A 22,500-nucleotide genomic window follows, 5' to 3' on the forward strand; every position below is an offset into this window, starting at 1 on the left:
ACTTCGAGAAAAAAAATTAAACTGATGCTTGCATTAAATTAGATCACCAGAGTGAGTGGGACTTCCAGGTTTCAAGTTTCTTCCATAGCGAGTAGAAATTACTCATCATAAAGTATCTTAGTAGTTGGTACAAAACAGGGAGTACTCGAAAGACATAAAACATTCAAACCAATAGCTATATCCTTAGCTGATTTTAATTTGCTAGGCTATCCGCAAGCCTAATACCTTTTCATTTCTATTCTTTTTCCATAATTTAGTACTCCCTCCGTCCCAAAATATTAGTTCCCATTTTCCTTTTTTCACGGTAATTTATGCAAGTAGAATCCAAGAAGAATAGTAAAGATTTTTTGTTTATTTAAATAAATGTTGTATGGGAAAAGATGATTTTAAGAGAGAGAGTGGAGAATAATTGGTGAAAGAACATTAATTGTAACATTTTGGTTGAATAAACAAAGGAAAAAATAAATTTCAAGAAGAAAATAAATGATGGGACACGATTTTTCTAGACAAATTACGGAAAAATGTGGAACCAAATATGGAAATGGGAACTATATTTTGGGACACCCAAAATGAAAATGGAAACTATATTTTGGGACGGAGGGAGTAATTAATTATTTTACTTGTTTATTTGCTCATTGACTCAACTAATCAACTCTTTGGCCTTCATTTCGTTATCCTGGATTGCTTCTCAATTTTCTAGTTTCTTCAATTTCTTTTTTTGGTACAAAATTACGACCTTGTTATTTGTACTATCAATTTGGGTGCTACTTAGGAGATTGTTATTGATACAGTTGTCAATTTGTCATCTTTTATAATCTTATGTCTAACTCTGATAAGTGTGTATTTATACACATATTTACCCTCTAATATAATATTTTTAGTGTCTTCTGTGAGTTATATGAGTTACATCTTATACTTTTAGAATATTTCGGTTTAATCACTTGATAATTATTTTAAGTGTTTGAAAGATAAATTTGTGTCTATGTTAATTATTTAATGATAACCTAGTTAATTGAGAGTTTGAAAAGATGAACAAAATTCGAGTATTATTAAATCTGCAGGACTGATGTAGTATTTTGGTCGCATCTCACTCATCCGGAGTCAAAACGAGGCGATTCAAGTGGTTACGGAAAGCTGAGATGAAAACCTACAACTTTGGAGAAGCAAGCAAGAGTTAAGTCAGCTGTTTAGTAGGTCAAAATTACATTATAGAGAAGCAACCCATATACATATACAATTACAAAATGAAAGAAGTAGGAGTTTAGGAGAGAATAAAAAGAAAATAAAGAAAAGAAACAAAAGAAACCTATTATTGGTTTAGAAGACACGTAGCAGTAAAAGGATAATTAAGTGAGAAGATGGGCTAAGCCAAATGTTGCAAACGAAATAAACAACACGGAGAATACAAACAAAATGGATTTTTAGACCCTAAGAGAAGGAGAGCAATTTAAATATGCGGAGACAAATACATAAGCAAAGAGGGCCAAAGGAGGAGGTAGTACGCGGCATGGGGAAGGCGAGAGTGGCGATGAGCATGTGCCAAAAAGGATGGTGATATTTCAGCCCGGAAATTCGTCCCTAATGAGTTTTCTCTACTTTCTTTTATCTCTTTTCTTTGTTTACATGTCGAATTTAGAGTAGTTTTACACTAGTAGGAACATATAACTGACTATTTGATATATGGTTTATGAGATTACGTGTTTTTTTGTGTTATAAACGATTAGTTTCTTTTGGGTATTTATACAGGGTTTATTATCTGGCTTTTGATTCATGTTTATTAATTTAGTTTGATCACCTAAATTATTTCATGTTTCCATTGCTAGATTAATTGTGGTTTTAATTAGGTTGCAGCTTTCTGGTGTAATTATAATTGCTAGAATCTTGTGTAATAATTGAATTCAATTGGTTGCAGCTTACTGGCAAGTTTGAGTTCGGTTGGTTGGTGTTTCTAATGCTGTCAAGTTGATAATTTGATACATGCTTTCATGGTTTGGATTAATTTAGCTTGATTAGGATAAATTTTCGTGCTTTCACGGGATTTAGCGAGTCAGAAAAGATAAAGCTAGTAATCTACTTGCTTTCAAGGGATTATATAGTTAACCAATCTATACTAGGCTAATCGAATGTGTCAATGATTATACCCAAGTATCTGTAGAAAGTTACATGTCTCCTATTAGTTTCTTAGTTATATTCTAAAACCGAATTTATTTCCTCCAATATATATATATTCATATTCTAGTTCAACAATTTTAGTTTAGAAGTGATATCCAAACCCCCATATTTATATAATAATATTCATTTATATAAGTAACAATTAAGTTTAAGATAATAATGCAATCTCTATAAGGTTCCACCCTTACTTTCCCTATCTATTTGTTAGAGTTAATGAGTGACTTATAAATTTAATTTTGTTCCGGAAACGATACGCATCAGATTTTGGCGGCCGTTAGCCGGGACTGTATAATTTATTATTTTAGACTAGTGTTTAATTATTATTATTATTATCTATCTAGCTATTTGTTTAATTCTAGATTTTTTTTGCTTGATCTAATATTTATATTTATATTTTCTGTGCGACTATTAGCTAGTGAAATGGCAGGAGAAGGTGAAAAGAGTTTGAAAGAACATATGTTCAATGCATATGAGACACCCATGACTGTTATTTTTCCCGCCTAGGAGAAACTATTCAAACTTGATCCAGGTTCTATCGGAATTCTCCCTAAATTCTATGGGTCATGATAAGGAAGATGCTCATGGACATTTATAAGAATTTTCTCTTGCTTGCTCTTCTTTGTCGTTTAATGGTAAAGATATGATGGTATTAAACTTCGTGTTTTCCTTTTTTTACATGCACTAGTAGAGAAAAAGCAATTTGCGTCGGATGCGAGGCCCCTATTTGCGTCGGACTTAGGTGCGACGCAAAATCCCTCGACGCAAATGACTCAGAAATGATCTGCGTCGTATGGGAAACGACGCAAATGATTCACCTATTTGCGTCGCACCTTTATATGGTACGACGCAAGTGGATCTTGCCAGCCTACCATGCAGCCAAGGGCAATGTGCGACGCAAATGGGTGATTAAATTTTTTTTTTTTCGTTTTTTTTCAGCTTTTTGTTGGTTTGTTTACATATTGCTAAAATTTGATGATTCAAAACTAAACAGACATTCATATTAATAATTGTGAGGGAAAAATTCGGCAGAGTCTCCTTTGTAATATGAATAACCCAAGAAATTGTTGGAATATATATATATATATTATTATATTTATATTATATATTATATTTATATATATATATATATATATTATATATTATATATATATTATATATATATATATATCAAAACCTGTTTCAATACATCTCAAATGATCCCAAGCAAGCAACCAATGTTGCAATACTCAACCAAGGTTGCAATAATAAACCAATAATGTACAACTACTACACTTACTACACTAACAAGTTTCTTTGCCTTTTCTTCCCCACGAGATGTTGAAAGTATTGCGCAAAATTGTCTTTGATTTCGTTGATATCTTCTATGGTGTATGGCTCAACGCTTGGAGGAAAATCCTATACATATGTTAACTTAGTTAATAAACTTTAATATTATATAAGTAAAGTATATACTTTTTTACAACATATACATAGCTTCTTCAAATCATTTGACTCACAGAGAAAGCGGACGATTAGAAACATGTATTTCATAACGAAATAGCCGCATTCATCTCCTCCCGTTTGTTGAGCACACTACACCACATTAATCGAAAAATTAAGAAATATTAAATAGAACTATAAAATGCATATCAAATACAAAACCATAAGAGCTTTACCTTCATAATTTTGTTGCTTTTTTGACACCTTCAAGTAGGAGGAATGATGTATATGCACTAAGTAAAATAAAAGAATTACTAATTATAAAGTATTTAATGTATCATAAAATACATGTAAGAATTATTAGAATTATTAACTTACGTATGCATCGGTTCCTTGGTAGCTAAGGATCTATATATCTAATCTCCTAAGTGAATCAAATACATATACCGTTTTTTTGGCTAGAGAAAGGACGAGAAGAATCCAATGTTGCCTAAAGCATGCAACAAATGTGATAAGTTCATATAAAAGAGAAAAGGGAAGCATACTTTTCAATGTACGGAAGTTGGAAAATAAAGCATACTTTTCGATGTACGGAAGCATGATGTATTTCATATTTCGATTGGTCTTAATGTCCTCTGCATGTAGTTGATCGCGGCATCGATCTGGTTCATGGCGTAGCATGGTCTCCAAAATCATACTAGGACACATGAAACCAATATTTGCATCTCCATTCACCTCACTATCATCTGACAAGAACCTACACTCCAAATATTTATAATTAGATGCCAATAATAATAATAAATATCAAATTTCATTAGTTTAGAGTTTGAGAAATCTCACATCAAATACTTGCAAAATGGATACATTAAGCCATTCTCCCGTCAGAAGTTGGAAAACATCTTGTCGGGAGAGAATGATCATCTGATCAGAAGTATAGTTAAAGCAGGAACTCCTACTAACTTCGATACTAAAAGGCTCATCTGCAGGTTTTTGGCAAAACAAACGATGCATCTCCTTGACCGCATCAGACATATCCTCAAGTGACACGTTAATCAATGGATCTATGTGTCTATGTGCAGACTCATCGGTGCAAGGATCATTAGCAACTGTTTTCTTTTTCTTCTTCTTCGCACCTTCTTTAGATATATGTTCCTAATTCAATCGACTTCTTTTTAATTCATATTATATATAAAATTAAGATTATTTGGTTTATATAAATCAAGATTTCTAAGTATATACATTTATATTTTTTATTATATACTAAATCATAATACTAAACATAAGTTACCTGATTATCTGAGACCAAAAATATCAACTCTTTTGGCCATTCTATGAAAGAACCCTCAGCTTGACTGAGTTTCGTGATGAATGGAGTAGGGAGTGGAACTGGAGCATCCGCGTAATCCGGACAAAAATCATCAACACTCACTTTCACGGTGGTCGTAGAGTGTGACGATGACTCATGTCCTCGTGGATGAACGGTACCCTCAGCTACAATGATCGGTCCCGTGACATCCGCTATTGCCAAGCGACATGGAACTTGACTCTTAACATCCAGTAAAAGAAGAATGACATCAATTAAGTGTTTTAGAATGACTCTTAACATAATGCACAATAGTATTTTTTTTTTACTTTATTATGGAGCATATTTTAGAAGTCACACAATAACAATTACGTAACTTCTCGCATTACACAAAATTATAAAATCATAAAGCAAAATGGTTAAAGAACAATAATTATAAATGTGATTTTCAAATCATTTCATACGTTTTCAAAACTTCCTTTTAAACTACATTTGTTGTACTTGTACGCACACACCGTGATCTTTATCAAACGGAAGGATTTTCAGACTATTTTACTCGTACTCTAGAAATGGCAACATAAAATTAACCATGGTTGAAAACGGGTCTCTCGTGCATAATGCACACAATTTTTTTTTTTAAATTTTAAGTAGTTTTTCCGTTCCAAATCTATTAAATGCATTATTATTAGAATGCATGCATATAAAATTGAAATTGTAAAAAACGTAAAATTAAATTATCGTACAATATCGTGAAATTAATTCAGAATCATTTGAATTTATCTTACAACCCGTGAGTGTTACAATTATACTTGTGACTTATTTGTAATATTTAGTATTCATCACATTGATTAGGGCCGAGTGAAATTGGCTTACAACCCGTAAGTTGCATAAGTATGACTTGTGACTTATGGCTTATAAATTTTAAGTTACATTAAGCTTATAAGTTTTGATTAATTCCTAAATTACCTAATATGGCAAGTTTTAAATTTCAGTATTTTTATTCCAAAATTCAATTGTACATTCTACTATATTTTGTGAAGTAATTATTTATATTATTTACATTTTAGATGTTGCATGCATTAATTACAACTAATTTTTTTCAAAGTTATTATGTTTAATCACCTAAAAATTAAAATAACTGAAAATTTATTATTTTAAATTGATTTTTTTAAAGTTATCATTTACAATTTGTGAAGCAATTTTTCCTTCTTGCAATTCATATATTCACTACTACACTATACTCCCCTTTTTTTATGTATTTTGGATTAATTTGAAAATTTCTATTTATACATGCCTCTGTTCCAACCAGCACCTTTGAATTTCATTCTTTGAAATCCCCCTACTTTGTGTTGCTACCTTTTCGACGAGAATGTTTACTTATCCAGATATCGACTGGCTTTTTTAAGCTATGCTCCAAGGCAGAGGAAAAATCCTTTGTCTCAGGAACCATTAGCTATTAAGAATGTGAAGAAATCGACTAACCTTAGAAATTCATTTAACCAGACGAAAAGTAATAAACCATGCTCTATATGTTAAACCATAGCTCTTTTTGTTAACGTCTTTAAAGTGAGAGAAGCAATTCAAGGGTTGGGGAGGAATAAGAAGAAAGGGACATAATGATTAGCTTAGTTAGTCGTCTCCCATATCAACCACTTTCCCTTTCCATGCAAGACCATCATCTCTTGCTATTTTTTTTATTTTTTCTATTTGTTTTATTTTGATTCCAATTATAATTTATACACATAAGTATCCTAAAAATTCGATCGTTGTAATTTTTAAGAATATGCAATAAAAAGATATTTAAGCTTAAAGTGCATTGGCAAATGCGTAAAGAAAAGTGGGTAAAGTAATTAGCTACAAATGGATGAAATATGTATTTGATAATTTATGAAGAAGAATATTGTTCTAATTACTTAAATGATGATAGAAAATATCGTCCTAATTATGTAAGTTGATATATGGATGGTGCCCAAAACCTGTAACTGACACCCCAAGATGGAAGTTATGTGTCAGTCAACGAACATAATTAATATAATTTGCTTATCTAATACTTCCTCCGTTTCATTTTAATTGTTACACTTTGATATTTTACACAATTCACAAGTTTCACTTTGACCATCATTTGTGATTTATACGCGGATGAAAATATATCTTGTTAGATTCATCATAACATGTATTTTATTAATATATACTTTTTATAATATTTACAAATACAAAACTAGAGATATATATCTTCAAAATTTTGTATTGGCATGCGTGAAAAGTGTAAATATGTAGATTAAAATGAAACGGGGGAGTATATAATAAGTGTAATATAAATAAGAGTAATATTTATTCCCTATAAAAATAATACCAAGATTTATGTGTTATGCATCAAAAACTTAAAAAAAGCATAAATATCATATTATACACTTAAAATTTGAGAAGGCAAGATTTATTTATGCTAATATCAATCTCTAAATAAAAGCACAATATTAGACATTCTAGATTATTACACTACTCACTCTCATCAAACCTTCCCCCCATCTATCCCTCCTGTTGTTGAATCTTCATTCATAGCCGGCTAATGTTAGTTGTCTCTAACAAAAAAACTTCAGCCCATATATTTCCTAAAAGTTTACAACTACAATTTCCCACCTTTTCTTTATACTTCCTAAATTCACCAACAAATGCTTCTTACAAAGAATTTTATAGCCTCATCACCTGGAGATGTGGTCGGGAAAAATGGTTGTTGCCAACGAAATTCTCACAATTGCAGTCAACTCTACCTCTCCAACAAAAACCCTATCATCTTAAGGAAAAAGATATGTGTATTTGTTGGTCAATAACATAGGGTTTTTACTACTAAAATTCTAAATCTTAAAATTCGATAGTATAGTGCTCTTCTCACCCTTTTCATTTTTGTTGCCATCACGATAACCCACAAGAAAATCGCAATGGACTTTGATTGCCAATTTGTGAAGATTACAGTGGTTTTGCTTTGTATATAAAAGCATGATTAGAAGAATTTGTTTCCTTTAGCAATAATAGTTCCCTTGACAATTTGATCTTTCTTTCTGAATATATAATTAGAATTTTTTTACACTAGTTGTATATAAAAGCATGATTAGAAGATCAGTGTCACATTTTTTTTTTATTCGAACAGACATTTATGATCATTTCTAATTTTTTTTAATATGTTTTTCTCAAATCAATGTTTCGTTAATTCTTTTAGTTATTTGTTAATCATTATTCAAATATAGTATTGAGATAAGAAAATATAAAGCAAAATAAAGCTTATGCTCAAATAAAGTAAAAAATTTGTTTATCAGCTTAAGCAGAAGAAATCTCTATTATATAGATCAAAAAATTAATAAATGGAAAGAGTTTAATTTATATAATATATATTACCAAATGATAGACAATATTTAGGTTTTTAATATTATCAATATAATTATTAATATGAAATTCAAGTTTTTATTTTTTCTTCTGATTGTGTCAATCAAGTTATATTGTCAATTAAATTTTTTATTAGAGTTTTGCACACATATGTAAGAAGAGGAAAATATTCTCCTTAATTTAATATTTAATTGAAATTCAATTCCATTGTTAACATGTTTAATATATATGGCAAGTACGAAGAAGAAAAGATTATTAGTATATATGACCACTTAAATTCATTAAGGGTACATCATACTTTTTGCAAGGGGGCCTCATCTTCCTCCCACCTCACTTATATAATAGAGATTTACGTTAAGTATGCAACTTTCCTACGATGCATGATCGATTTTCAAATTACATGTGCTTGAATTAAGGAATTCTTGTGGAAATAATTGCTTCATTTCCTTATAATAATATAGGTGATTGAATGATTTATGAAATTAAATTTACAAACAAATAAAATGAGCATAAAAAATTGCATTATAATAAACATAAGTTTAATTTAGAGATTTCATTGTAATTATATTTATGCCAGTAAACCACGTATATAGAAGCTTATCCATTGCTTGACAAAAGGCTGCCAAGTCAGCAAATTTACTTGCTTATGACACCTAAACAAAACCTTACTGTTTAATAGTTTTATATAGATATAGATGGGAGAGACACATAAACGAGAATAGGGGCAAAATAGTGGTAGCAAGAGAAGAGAGAAATATAGAATAAAGAGAGCAATTTGAGTTTTCCTCCATTTAAACTTAATTTAAGATTGCAAATAAAGGTTATAATAATGGGTTTTGTACAACTTTGACTAGTACATGAAACTTTGAGTTTTAACGATGAGTAAAGGGAGCAAAAACAAAGGGCGCATCAGCAGCAGCAAATAGTGACCAAAATTACATTGTGATAGTAAAGTGCATTGCAGGGGACATTATAAAGAGCTGAACAATGACTCGATTGTCGAATTCTATAAGTATTATAAGCGGAATTTCATGAATCTAATTCATAAGCACTTAAAACAGGATCACATGCATAAACAATCAAGGATCACATACAAGTTTAGAATTAACCTTTGTAGCGTGAATTCCACAAAGCTTGAATAACCCGGATAAAGCACCCTACTTGTGATTCCTCTACGTGGTCCACCAACCCGGATCAACACTCCACCAATGCTAGTTGGAAGGAAGAAATCTTCTTCAACATTTATGGAGTATATTACGTGACTTTTGACAGAATAGGAGAGAAAAGAATAATAAGAGATATCTGATATATTTTCTTTACTGCCTAACCCCATATATAAATATATTTTAGGTTAGCAATAACCCTTCTCCTTTTACCTCTTGGCCGGCCACCCCTAGGCCAGGCCCTTATGGGCTCTAGGCTTCTTTTATTGATCCAAGCTTAATGTGTGACCTTATAAGATCCATTATATTGGGCTTCGAGTTTATAATTTACTAACCCGAAGTTGATAAGAGGTTTTTAGTGTGTCGTTAAGGCACCAAAAATCACTTCTCAAACAATATATATAACCTAACGAGCAATTACTAAGAAAATAGTAAGGGCAAGTCGAGGGTCGATCCACAGGGAAACTGGAAACAATTAAAGTTTATCAAGTCCAGACTACCTAATTGAATGGCATTTGAGGGTTTGAAAAGTTTTGGTAACAATAATGACTAGCTAAAGACTAGAACTAGCAAATAACAAGGGGTTAAATATCAAATAATAAGAAGACACTAGAGTTAAGGTTACTAGTATGAATAAGATCAGATGATGCTTGTTAATGCGATTGTGAAGCAACGAAGACGATTATGCAAGGTTTAGTTTTCCTCTAAATTACTCGAGTCCTCTCTCGAATGGTCCTCAAGACTAATCGCTTAATCAATCAACTAAATCCTTTCTCGAATGGTCTTTAGTCCATTGATTAAGAGATTCAATAAGTTCGGAAAACCCCTAATGAAGAATCCCTTTAATTTCTACCTAATATCTTGGCCTAGAGATTAAGTTGATTCTTGGGGATGATAAAAGAGTTCAAAATTCGATTTAAGAACATTTGAAATCAAAATACCAAAGTATAAATGTGATCAATATCTATCCTAAGGTCTCAAAACACCAAGATCAATGCATAAACTTCTTTAAACATCACAATCACATTAACAACACATTTAAAACCCTAATTCATACATTCACCCTAACCCTAAATATGAAACTACTCACTAATCATGGAGTTTGAGCAATTAAACATAAAACCTATAACTAATCTAAGGCTAAACATGATTAAGAAATGATTAAACTAATGGAAATCACAATTATGAAACTAAGAGTATGAACATCTAAGAATAACCAAAAGCAAGAACAAACTCGAAAAGAATGAAATAAAAACTGAAACTTTTAATTAAATTGAATGAAAAGTACCTCGAATGTATATGGAATCACAAACTATGATCACTAATCTCAATTCTCAATGGAAACAAGAGTGTTTTCTCTGTAATACAAAACCCTAAGATATTCTGTAAAAAAGTAGAATAAAGTGTAAGTTGTTTTCTAAAACCAAAATCGTCGTTTAATGAAGCCACGAGCTTCATTTTTCCAGAAAAGACAGGTGTGGGCGCACCATGATGAGGTGCGGGCGCACCTAACTTGTCTGCCTCAAACTTGGACAGTTCAACTTAAAACGAGCATAACTTCTTCATTTTATATCTATATCAAGCTTATGACCAGTCGTTGGAAAGATATCGAAACGAGCTTTCATCTCCAACTAGAATTACCTTCATCCTATTTGTGGTTAGAAAGTTATGTCCATTTGGAGTTCTAAGTTCAAAATACTATTTTACAATGTGCTCCTTTGTGCGAGCGGACATGGGGAATGGTGCAAGCGCACCATTTCTCAATGTGTGCTTTGTTTTCATTGCTACCTTTTCCAACTCTACAAATCGTAGTCATCTTAGTAGTTTCACCTATATTAAGAACATGGCAAAACAAGGTGAAAGCAAATGTACTAGAAATTCGGTCAAAAATGACTAAAAATCTAGCAAAATGTCACTATGATCAAGTGTGATCAAGTGAATGAAATAGATGGGGAAAGGGAGAAGAAAGAGGGAAGAAAGGGGGAGAAAGAGGATCAAAATGAGTTAAAAGAAGTCCATCAAGTACGTTTGAAACGCACTTATCAGAAGTTCTATAGCATTCTCTAGCAAGACGTATAGACGACCCAATAGAACGAATTTATTATCTCCATAATACGATCCATAATATAATTAGTAATTGCATTTAAGTAGAGGACATAAATCCTTCAATCTCCCACTTGTACGAGACGAGTGTGCAATGTTTTAATTCCTCAAGTCTCTTAATGTCTTAATTTGATAGTATGATCATATTTCTATATCATCCATACTAGTTTTCAAATTAATCCTTGAAATCCGAGTTCAAATTTACAAACAAATGATCATCGAATGATCCATCTGAGCACGACCATGCATTTTTCAATTTTCGCTCTTCAAGGGGCCAAGACACCTATCCCATCTCATATAGGATGACCTTTTCAATCTTTTAGTAACCAATACTCCTACACAACTTTTAGCACAACCTGAATGCTGCCTTTATAGTCCCCTTTTACGGCATGACGTTTGATAGTATCAAAGTTATACCAATCATTGGGCTAAGTAATGTTCCACTCTTATCTACTAATATAATTTCGAAGTTACAAAATTCTAAGTAGGTCTAGTTCGACTTTGTATCAACTATACATATCCATATGATTGATTAAACATCTTTATGTTTCCATAGCCCATGAAACGACACTATCAATCAATCTTATATGCGAATCCTTTAACAAGTCATTTATGTCCAATTTAATGACTTAGATTAGGAACTTTAATATTCTATGAATTTGTTCACTTATGCTGTTTCATTCATCAAATCACATATTTGACAAAATCATAGAATTCAAGATATATTTTGGACATTTATTTGATACCAAACCAATAATTAAATAAGATAAATTTATTCTCATAAACATAAATAGAAAAACCATGTCTTTACATTGTAACAAGTTTCTCTAAACCTAGTACATTTGCTTCAAGCCTATAGCCCTAGCGTGACACTCATGCTTGGGTTGAGGTAGTGGTTTAGTTAGCAAATCAGCCACGTTCTCGTCCGCATGAACTTTGCAGATTCTGACATCCTTCTGGTCAACTATCTCTCGAATGAGGTGAAATTTTCTCATTACATGCTTGAACTTGTTATGTAACCTTGGCTCTTTTGATTGCGCAATACACCATTGTTGTCACAGAACAACTCAATTCCTTCCATAGCACTAGGTATGATATCCAGCTCTATCAAGAACTTCTTTATCCAAACTGCTTCCTTAGCTGCTTCAACTGCTGCTAAATATTCTGACTCTGTCGTAGAGTCTGCTACAGTGCTTTGCTTTGAGCTCTTCCAGCTCACCGCTCCTCCATTTAGACGAAAGACATACCCTGACTAAGAGCGGTAATCATCTTTGTCGGTTTGGAAGCTTGCATCCGTGTAACCTTCAACAACCAACTCGCTTTGTCCCCCATATACTAAGAACATACCTTTTGTCCTCCTCAAGTACTTAAGGATGCTCTTAGCTGCAGTCCAGTGTGCTTCTCCTGATTTGCTTGGAACCTGCTACACATGCTCAAGGCATATGTAACATCAGGTCGAGTACTTATCATGGCATACATGATAGACCCTATAGCCGAAGCATAAGGAATGCTACTCATTCGCTTTAACTCATCAGGCTTAGTCGGGCACTGACTCTTGCTAAGCGATATGCTATGTGACATGGGAACGAAATCTCTCTTCGAGTTTTCCATGTTGAACCTTGTAAGAACCTTATCAATATAAGTTTCTTGACTTAGCCCAATCATCATTCGAGACCTATCTCTATGGATTTTGATTCCCAGTATGTACTCAGCTTCTCCAAGGTCCTTCATAGAGAAACAACTTTTTAACCATTCCTTGACTGACTCAAGCATTGGTACGTCGTTTCCCATGATTAGTATGTCATTTACATACAGAACCAAGAAGACTAAGCTGCTCCACTAAACTTATTGTAAACACAAGATTCTTCTTCGCTTTTGATGAAACCAAATTGTTTGATGGCCTCATCAAACCGAAGATTCCAACTCCGAGATGCCTGCTTCAATCCATAAATGGATCTCTGAAGCTTGCAAACTCTTTAGGATTTTCTGGATCTTCAAAACCTTAGGTTGTGTCATCTACACATCCTCATTCAAGAACCCATTCAAGAATGCGGTTTTGACATCCATCTGCCAAATTTCGTAATCGTAAAATGCAGCAATCGCTAAAAGTATCCGAATTGTTTTAAACATTGCTACTGGAGAAAAGGTCTCATCATAGTCTATACCATGAACTTGCATGAATCCTTTTGCAACCAGTCTTGCTTTGTAGACATAGACATTTCCATCTTTGTCTATTTTCAATTTGAACACCCACTATCATCCAATAGGGTTAACCCCATCAGGCAAGTCGACCAGTATCCAAACTTTATTCTCAGACATGGAGTCTAACTCGGATTTCATGGCCTCAAGCCATTTCTCAGAGTCTGGGCTCGTCAAAGCTAAGTTGTTTGTAGGTAGTAGGTTCTGAATTTTCAAAATCATAATTTCAGAATTTTCAGTCAATAGGAAATCAACCAACTTCTTGTTTGGAATCCTTGGTCTACTAGACCTACGCAGGGCCTGAGCATCAAGAGAAATGTTTTCTTCAACTGTTTGAAGATTTTCGCTTGAATCAAGTTCAAGTGGGATGGTAGGAGGTTCACGCGTTGATAACGTCATCTCTTGACACTACGGAAAAAAAAAGGAAGGGCTCCGCTGGAAGGGCTACGTTTTCTTTAAAACGCAGCTCTTCTTGTATGAAGGGCTGCGGTTTTTGGGCTAACCGCAACCCTATCAGTGAAGGGCTACGATTATTTAAAAATCGCATCCTATAAGTAATAAAGGGTTGCGTTTATTTAAAAAAACGCAACCCTTTATTACTTAGAGGGCTGCGGTTTTTTAAAAACGCAGCCCTTTATTTTACTTAGAGGGCTGAGGTTTTTTAAAAACGCAGCCCTTTAAGTAATAAAGGGCTGCGTTTTTTAAATAAACGCAACCCTTTAAGTAATAAAGGGCTGCGTTTTTTAAATGAACGCAGCCCTTTATGGGCGTTTTTTTTAATAACTTTATTTAAATAGAATTGTGGGGAGTTTAAGGGTTTCTCACAAACTCAACAAACATCTGCCTCCTCATTTCACGCCTACCTATCTTCTCTCTCCTCATTTCACTCTCCTCATTTCTCTCTCCTCATTTCGCCCTATCTTCTCTCTCCTCTCATCTTCACGCGTAACTTCTATCTCCTTCCTCTCATCTTCACGCCTAACTTCTATCTCCCTCCTCTCATCTTCTCTGTTAACTCTCGTCATAGTTTTGATGCAACAATTTGAGTCTTCATCATTTCGCCGGTCTTCTGTCGTCGTCGTCGCAAAGTCTTTCGCCGGTCTTTTATGTCGTCGTCGCCGCAAAGTCGCAAAGTCTTTCGCCGGTCTTCTGTCTTCGTCGTCGCAAATTCTTTCGTCGATCTTCTGTCGTCGCAAAGTCGCATCCAGATCTAATCTCTCTATCCCTTCTCTTCATCTCCTCGTTTCCGCCCCTTTTCACCGGCGTTCGTATCCAAGCCACCGGCGTGCGTTCGTCTCCACCGGCGTTCTTTCGTCTCCACCGGCGCTGTTGTGTTGGCCGTTGTTCGTGTTGCGAGTCCACACCATCTTCTGCACCAACATTTCATAAGTTGGGGTTTCAAGATCTAATGTCATTGTCTCATTTTTTTATTAATTCTATGTATCTCTAATGTATTTTTGTATATCTATTTCTTTTATCCTTTTCGTTTTTTTTTCATTTTTCCTTAATAGCTATATTTTCATTTTTTGTATATATATTGTAATTAAGATTTGTAAAATATTATTTTTATTGAATATATGATGGTTCGAGGTTCAAGATACTTAGAAATTTGATTACGAGAGGTTAACTTCATAATGAAGTAGTTTTGTTATTATATATAAATGTCAGTTTGTGATTTTGTTATAATTTTATCAGGTTTGGAATTGATTTTGTGTCAATTAGACATAAAAAAGCAAAAAAAAAAAAAATTAGTATTTTTTTTACTTTTACAGTATTCACTTGAAGAAGGGCTGCGTTTTTAGTCCAAAAACGCAGTCCTTTTAGACCAAAAGGGCTGCGTTTATGTGTAAAACCGCAGTCATTCCTTTATGTTGAAGGGCTGCTATGGAAAGGGCAGCTGTCAAAAAATGCAGCCTTAAAGGCCTTTTTAACCGCAGCCCTTCCTTATTTTTCCACTAGTGTGAACATGACTTTCGTCTTGTCGGGCCATCTCTGACATGGTGTGAGCCACGTCCAGTTGTTGCTCATCTCGAATTTCTTCGAGTGTTAGTTTACAGCTCCCACTTGTCTTTCAAGAAACAATTTCCTTTTCAAGAAAGACACCATCACGAGCAACAAACACTTTGTTCTCTTGACTGTTATAGAAGTAATAAGTTAATAACCCCTTATCTCTTTTGGATATCCCACAAAGAGACTTTAATCTGACTTGGGTGCAAGTTTGTCTGATAGTAACCGCTTTACATACTCACATCCCCAGATTTTAAGAAAAGACAAGTTTGGAGGTTTTCCATTCCATAACTCATATGGAGTCTTTTCTACAGCCTTTGACGGGCTCCTATTTAGTGTGTGTGCAGCAGTTTCGAGAGCGTATCCCCAAAAGGAAATAGAAAGATTAGCAAGACTCATAATTGATCGAACCATATCAAACAAGGTTCGATTCCTCCTTTCAGATACACCATTCAACTGCAGTGTTCCTGGTGGAGTTAATTGTGAAAGAATTCCACAACCCCTTAGATGATCATCAAACTTTTGGCTCAAATACTCACCACCACGATCGGATCGTAGTGCTTTTATTGTCTTACCAAGTTGATTTTGTACTTCACTTTGAAACTCTTTGAATCTATCAAAACATTCCGACTTATGTTTAATCTAGTAGATATATCCATATCTACTCAAATCATCAGTGAAGGTAATGAAGTAGTTAAACCCTCCCCTTGCCTTTGTGTTCAAAGGACCACACACATCTGTATGTATGAGTCCTAAAAGATCGCAGGCCCTTTCACTTTTTCCAGTAAATGGTGATTTTGTCATTTTTCCCATTAAGCATGACTCATATACATCAAATGATTCGAAATCAAATGATGGAATTATACCATCCTTTTGTAACTTGTGAATGCGCTTTTGGTTTATATGACCCATTCGACAATGCCAAATGTAGGTTAGGTTGGAATAATTTGATTTCTGTTTCTTGCTATCTATGTTATATACTGGTAATGACTTATAAAGCACATATAAGCCATTTATCAATTTAGCTTTGGCATAGAACATATTATTGTAAGAAATGGAACAACACTTGTTCTTTATTTCAAAACAAAACCCTTCAAAATCCAAAACTGAAATCGAAATTATGTTCTTAGTTATTGCAAGAACAAATAACAATTATTTAATTCTAAAATAAGCCCAGTTGGCAAGGGTAGACTATAGCTCCCTATTGCAAGTGCAGCAACTCGTGCTCCATTTCCAACGCGTAGCTCTACCACGCCTTTGCCAGCTTCCTACTTCTTTTTAGTCCTGCACATCATTAACTATGTGAGAACCACAACTGGTATGAATCCCATAAAGAAGTTGGCGAGGCCTAAGTCGTATCGGCTAACACGCAAATAAATCAATACTACCCTAAAACATAGTATAAGGGAGTAAGGTTCGAATTCACGGAGAAGGTAGGTTTGGTTTGACTAAACGTGTGCTAAGTAACAATAAGGGGGGGTTTTGAGGAATGAAATTGAAACAAATAAAGCATAAACAAGGAAAATCAAACAAAAAACGAGAACTTGGTAATCAATCTTCACAACCAATTCAACCCTTAATCATTGAACAATTCAACACCTAAGTTACTTGAACGCCCTATTGTAAATCATAAGATTCAATCTCCCCTAACGTAGTGGTAAGACTAAGCGAGCGCTCTGATCTGACCCTTAATGGCGTAACAACCTAGCCCGAGCGTTCTAGGTTTAATTAAAAAATTAGATAAAAACTAGGGAGATTCCAATAGGGTAATTTAGCATTCACACAAGCGGCCGAATGCAAAATTATATGATGATTCTTCTTATACTCAATCATCCACGAGCGTGCGATAATTGGGCATAAACTACAAACCTAGATAATCTCAAATCAGACAATTATCTAGATAGTAGAGATTGTAATAAGCAAAAAGTTAATTGATCAAGTTAACTTAAGCACAAAAACAATCAAACATGAAGAACATGAAGAATCATCAACATTCAAGCAATTTAAAGGAAGAATTGAACTCACAAGTTGATTAAAATGGTTGATTCGATTGATACACCAAGATGGAAGATTAGTTCTCCATAATATTAAGGATTACAAATTTTTATTTGAATTCTTTTCAAAACCAGATGAAAAAAGATATTCCAACAAAAAGACGAAGTGTTCTTTTTATCAGCAAAATAGGGGAGACAAAAAGCCGATTCCTTGTTACAGGGGTCCGCGACCGCGGAGGAAAGCACCGCGCCCGGGAAGGGGTCCGCTCCCGCGGTGAAGTCGCGGAGGAGCTCTCGGCACTTTTCTACCATAAATCGTCGCGGTCGCAATGAAATCTCCCGCGACCGCGGAGGCTTGGCCGTACATCTTCTCATCTCCCTTCTTGAAAATGACTTGCTCATACCAAAAAACCTCAAGAAGCACACATCTTACTTCCTTGCTTCACTATTATAACTTCTTCAAAGAGTTTCTTCGACATGCTAACTTTCCAGCTTGAACTTTCTCCAACACAAATGAGCTTAAATGATTCTAAAGAGCAAATTACAACATAGTAGAGAAAAAGATCAATATCATTACAAAACTTGTGTCAAATCCCGTTAGTAAGTAGTCAAAAAGTGTCAAGAATGCCATATAAACATGGCATATCAGAAGTAGAAGTCAAATTGATTTCTATAACATATATACCTGAAGTGGAAGCCCCGGACTTCTTTTCCTCCAAGTATACCGGGCAGTTCCTCTTCCAATGTCCTATCTTGTGACAGTGGAAGCACTTGCTTTCGCAGCGACCTTTGGCTTGGCGGTTGGCTTAGGTTTTTCAGCAATAGCGACAACTTGCTTGTCTTTGTCCTTCTTTCCTGCCCATTTCTTTTTGAAATCCTTTCCCTTTTGAACCATTAGAACCTATTTCTTTGGTTCAACCTTAGGGATGTTCCTTTCAGCATTGACCAACAATCCATGCAGCTCTTGCAAATTCTTTTCAGACTCATTCATATTATAGGTCATTCTGAACTGACTGAAACTGCCAGGCAGTGAGTGGAGAATAATGTCAGTAGCCAACTTAAGCTTATAAGGGAACCCAAGTCGTTCCATGTTTTTGAAAAGACCCATCATTTCGAAAGCATGGGGGCCAATAGCTTGACCGGGCTCCAAGTGACATTTAAGAATCTCCCTATTAGTCGCATACCGTTCAACTCGGGCCTGAGTTTTAAACATGGCCCGCAGCTCTTGCATGATCGTATAAGCATCCTTGGTTTCAAACCTCTTTTGGAGGTTCGACTCCATGGCTGCTACCATCAAGCAACTGATTGGTATAGACTTATTACTAGCCTGTTTGGCATGACGTTTTTCTGCCTCAATTGATTCATCAGTTACTACAGGAAGTGGGGTATCTAAGAAGTCCTCTCGACCCTCAAACCACAGAACGAGTCTTGAGGTCCTTTGCCAATTAAGGAAATTTTCACCATTCAGTCTGTCCCTTTCCAGAAAAGGACGAATGTTGAAACCGGAGTTGTTGTTGTTATTAGACATGATATCTACAGACAGAAAAATAAAGCAAAGTTTAATTTTATGTTTATAAAGCAACCTAAAACATGTAAAAGGTTTCTAGGTTGACCACCTATTCAAAATTAAAGTCCCCTATGAATAAGTGGTTTACAAGATCCTATCAATATGCAACACTAAGCAGAAGGAGGCCTTATCTTAACGTTATATTATCAAGGTAAGTAAATTCTTTCACTAATTATAATAATTTATAACTCTTGTTTAGATGGATAAACATCTCATGCTTAAATATCTCTTGCTTCAAAATTCAAAACGCTTTTGATAATTCGTTAAGGATAACCAAACTAAGTTGTAAAATTCTCAATTTTACCTTATATCCCAAAATTAATGATAACACCCTGCGAAGGCATGACCTATTACTATTAATTAAGGATTTTATAAGTACTTTATGTTTGGAAAAGCAAACCTTAATATTTACGGGGCCTATGCTTATTATGTTGTTATGAATTAGTGAACTCTAGCGCACTAACAAACAACATACAATAAACTTATAAGATTTTAAAGAGTAACAAAATGCAAAAATAAAATGATCTAGTATGGCCCCTAATCCTAAGAACTAAGCATCAATAGCTCCTTCTTGGACTCTTCATGGATCTCCATCCACCTTAGCCATGGGCCTTCTCTTGATGGGCTCTTCTTTGGATTACATAAGTATATCAAAATAATTTAAATAATAACTAAATTAAATAAATTACAAAAATACTTAATGATATGAAGATCGTATTTAAAATTACAAAAATACATCAGAATACGCAGATTTTTATTTTCTAACTTAATTTGGCCCATATTAGTCATACATAGCAATTATATCATAATATAAAAATCCACATAATAATATCACATATTATACTTGCCAACAATTAAAATATCAAATATTCTTAATTAAAGCAAGAGGATAAAGAATTTAAGTAATATCTAATTACCTAAAGATTCTATCCTTTAAAACTAGCCTAACTAATTTTAATTAGATTAAAAAATCAGATTATTGATTAAATTTTATGACCAAGTCAATAAATAATTAACATAATTGAAATTTACTTATCTTTCTCAAATCACTGTTTTTAAAATTCCAAACTAAAAAATTTGGAACTGCCCATGAATCATGGCAGATTTTAAGGCACATTTTTCTTTTTATAATTTTTTTTTAAAATTTTTGCTTGAAACCACGCGTGAAAATAAACTGCAGCAAGGCTGCCTTCCACGCAGCAAACGTATTTTTATAATTTTAATTTCAAGCAAACCACTAAGATAATAAATAGTGCATTTACATATCATAATTTTATAAGTTATATTAAAGGAAAAAAAAGATAATGTGCCTATGCTAGGAATTGTAATCAATATTTCATTTCTACGTGTATGAGGCAATGATATTATATTTAAATTTATAAAATCACATGATATAAAATGACCAAGTTTCCAAGTTCAAGAAGCATAACATTACAACATATTATCAATCATATTTTACTTACTTAGGTTTATATTTTAATTTATTGTATTGCCTAACATAGTTAGTTCTTTATATTAAACTTATTTTATTTATTTAAACTTATCTTATCCGAGATTATCTTATCTGAACTACTCTTAATTTTCAGAAATAAATTAAAATAAATTGAACAGAACAAAGCGTAAGTAAGTTGTATATTATTTGGAATATTGACACACGTATTTGATAATATATTCTCTCTTTGTCTCTCCTATCACATGAGGTCATTTTTAAATCTTTTTCTATTTCTTTGCTCTCCTCAATTATTGTGTCATGGTTGAATGGTGTACAAATTTTTTTTAAATATAATGAAGTAAAATATCTTGACGTAAGAATATTATGGAATATTATGATTTTTAAATTTAAGAATATCACAATTTAATTTTGAATAATGAAGAAAAAGTATATGTTTATTATAGAAAAAATTGAACATGTAAAATATAATTATTCGTAGAGATTTAATTTGTCATTTCATCTTTTTCCTAACAATTAAATATAATTACCAGTAGTATGTAATAACATAAATGGGGTCACCTTCATTTTTCTCTATTTACTCTTTCATATCCTCTGCCTTCTCTCTACAAACACTCACTATAACCCTAAAACTCGCCGGAGATCCGGCGCCGCGCAGGTTTCCGGCGAGTTTCATTGTTTTCCTTCGCCTTTTCTGTCGGTTTTTTCGCCGGTTTTTCTCGCCTTTTCTATCGGATTTTTTTTGTCGCTTTTCTTCGCTTTCGTCGGCTTCATCGTATCACCCTCGAGGTTTTTTCGGTCGTAGCTGCTCCCTCCAGCCTCCTCTCCACCACCCTCCTTTCGAGGACGCATCTTCCCTTCACGCCTCCTTGCTCCAGTCGTGTCTCCACCATCTTCCCCTCCCCCCATGTTTCGTGGTTATTAGTGTTTCCACCTCCCCCCTGTTTCGTGGTTAATGTCTCCCCCTCCCCCTAGTTGTTCGTTTTTTGGGCCTCCCCCTTCCCCCCTTAGTGTTGTATCAAGGCAACCCCTCCCCCCCTTAGTGTTGTATTAAGGAAAAGTATAGTTACAGGGCTTCCCCTCCCCCTTTCGCCCTTAGTGTTGTTGCGTAGGGTGTTTCTCAAGGTGGTTGGCTTCCCCTCCCCCCTTAGTGTTTTGTAGGTAGTTTCTCACAGTGGTGGTGCCTTTATCCCCCTTCACCTGGTGTTTCTCTGGCTCTTTGAAGTGCGTCCCCTTTACCCACGTTAAGTTTAGTTAACTGATTTCGTTGTCGAGGTTTTTGGTTGGATTAGTATGGTGTTATTGATTATTATGGTGGTGGTAATTGTTACATCAATCTGTCTCTGTAGTTGGTTAGGGTTTGCATGGCAAGCGATTTCATGTTTGGGGTTTGTTTTATCCGATTTTAATAATAGGATGGTTCTTCCATATCTAACCTTGGTTAGATTTCATTCTCGCTTGGTAATGATTTCATTTATCATTGCCTTGACAAAATGAAATCTGAAGGCGGTCCCCCAATTTATCAATTAGGGTTACAGCGCGTCAACTTATTTGAGCTTCTCCTCACAGGAGAAGCCTGCATTACCCTTCCAAAAGGGTATTACATCACACAAGAATGTGACTCTTTCAACAAACTCGACCATCGAATTCCAGGTGACAGAAGGTCACTGGCATTGGTCTTGTTGCGAGTTCATAATCTCGCTGGTACCTAGTTACCCCGCTCGTGAAATCAGCTCTCTCCTCCT

The sequence above is a fragment of the Beta vulgaris genome, chromosome 4, assembly GCF_026745355.1.
Source record: "Beta vulgaris subsp. vulgaris cultivar EL10 chromosome 4, EL10.2, whole genome shotgun sequence".
Taxonomy (NCBI): domain Eukaryota; kingdom Viridiplantae; phylum Streptophyta; class Magnoliopsida; order Caryophyllales; family Amaranthaceae; genus Beta; species Beta vulgaris.